This window comes from Hippopotamus amphibius, chromosome 2, assembly GCF_030028045.1.
Source record: "Hippopotamus amphibius kiboko isolate mHipAmp2 chromosome 2, mHipAmp2.hap2, whole genome shotgun sequence".
Taxonomy (NCBI): Eukaryota; Metazoa; Chordata; class Mammalia; order Artiodactyla; family Hippopotamidae; genus Hippopotamus; species Hippopotamus amphibius.
Window position 1 is genome coordinate 170,427,431 of NC_080187.1, and position 2,227 is coordinate 170,429,657.

At 47.7% G+C, this 2,227-nt stretch overlaps 1 pseudogene; it reads left to right on the forward strand.

Annotated features, from left to right (window-relative positions):
• Positions 1–510: 510 nt before the first annotated feature.
• On the forward strand, positions 511–1,749 carry LOC130846447 (pre-mRNA-splicing factor RBM22-like; annotated as a pseudogene).
• The last annotated feature ends 478 nt before the right edge of the window (positions 1,750–2,227 follow it).

Genomic DNA, 2,227 nt, shown 5'->3' on the forward strand with positions numbered 1-2,227 from the left:
GAGTGCAAATCTGCTCTCTTAACTATTCAAACTGATTCTTTCAGAGGCTCAGGCATAGACCTAGAGATTCTGATTCACGAAATCTTGGGTGAGGACAAGACAAGGATGCTTTTTGTAAAAGCGACCCCTTTCCATCCCCAAGATGATGTGGGAAAGCTGATAAAGAATCCTGGAGGAGTGGTTCTCAAAGTTGCCTGCACACGGCAATCAACGGAGGCTCTTTGAAAAATATGATGCTTGGGTCCCACCAACAGAGATTCTAAATTAATTGATTTGTGGTGAGATCTGGACATCGAAATCTTTACAAGGCCCCTGGCTGATTCTAACATGCAATAAAGCTGAAGAACCTCTGCCCTTTCAATTCAGAGGGCCTCTGGCTCTCTACTCTGTTCTTCAGTTGAAACAGGGAGTCAGTTTAAAATTGATTTCTGGCAGCCTCGGGGCCTGACAGGATTGTAGAGGTGCTCTCTCCCAACTCAGAAGCTGCGGTTCCCTCCAGACACTCTCAAGATGGTGACCTCTCTGGGTTCCAACACCTACAACAGGCAGAGCTGGGAGGATGCGGACTTCCCTATTCTGTGCCAGACGTGCCTTGGAGAAAACTCATACATCGGAATGACCAAAGAAAAGTACAGGAAGGAATGCAAAATCTGTGCCAGCCCATTCACAGTGTTTCCCTGGTGCCCTGGGGTCCACATGCGTTTCAAGAAGACCAAAGTGTGCCAGACCTGCAGTAAATTGAAGAATGTCTTTCAGAACTGCCTCTTGGACCTAGAGTATGGCCTGCCCATCCGGGTTTGTGACGCAGGATTATCTTTTAAGGATGACATGCCAAAGTCCGATGTCAGCAGAGTAATACACACAGAATATGGAGAGAGAAATTTCCAATTCTGATGGAACACGGCCAGTTGGCTTGTTGGGGAAGGCCACATCCACTAGTGACATGCTCCTCAAACTGGCCCGGACCTCACCCTACTACAAAAGGAATTGACCCCACATTTGCTCCTTCTGGGTGAAAGGAGAATGTAAGAGAAGAGAGGAGTGTCCATACAGACATGAGAAGCCAACAGATCCAGATGACCCCCTTGCTGATCAGAACATTAAAGACCGATATTATGGAATCAATGACCCTGTGGCAGATAAACTTTTAAAGTGGGCTCCAACAATGCCTCGTCTGGACCCACCAGAGGACAAGACTATCACCACACTGTATGTTGGTGGTCTGGGTGATACCATTATGGAGACAGATCTAAGAAATCACTTCTATCAGTTTGGAGAGATCCGGACAATCACTGTTGTGCAAAGACAGCAGTGTGCTTTCATCCAGTTTGCCACAAGGCAGGCTGCAGAAGTGGCTGCCGAGAAGTCCTTTAATAAGTTGATTGTCAGTGGCCGCAGGCTCAGTGTGAAATGGGGACGGTCCCAAGCAGCCAGAGGAAACGAAAAGGAGAAGGACGGAACCAAAGACTCTGGAATCAAGCCAGAGTGCATTACAGGGCTACCAGGAGCTCCTCCTCCTCCTCCTGCCACAGAAGAAGCCGCCTCAGCCTACTACTTCAACCTGCCCCCCCCAGCGGTCCTCCCGCTGTGGCGAACATTGCCCCGCCCCCACCCCCGGGTTTTGGGCCACACATGTCCCACCCAATGGGACGACCCCCTCCTTTCATGAGGACTCCAGGACCAATCCACTGTCCTTCTCAGGACCCTCAGAGGATGGGAGCTCATGCCGGGAAACACAGCAGCCCCTAGCACATTGTCACCATTCTGGGGCTCTATGGAAGAGAGGGTGCTTAAAAATCCCAGTAAATGAAGCTTGGAATAAATAATATTTTTCCTTCCTTTGTAGTTTCCATGGTAGCAGAATGTATTCAGATGTGGGCAGTTGGAGAACAACAGCCATGTCTTTCCTACATGTGTTCAGAGGATTGATGGACCTGAAATAAGCTTCCAGTAGCACATCTGGTTACTACTATAACATTACTAATAAAACTTAATGCTTCTTCCCCTTACCTGTGTGGGGAACAAGCAACTGGGTGAATTGGAATGTCCAACAGAGTTACCATCCCAATTATATGTTCATTTTGTATCTTCTTTTTTTTGGGGGGGGGGGGGGGGGTAGATTGACCTGCAGTGAAAAAACAAACAACTTTTGACCATTTTTACGTCCTTTGGATATTTTCCTTTTTATCATCCAAACACTGATGACTAGTACTAATCATTGTGGTGG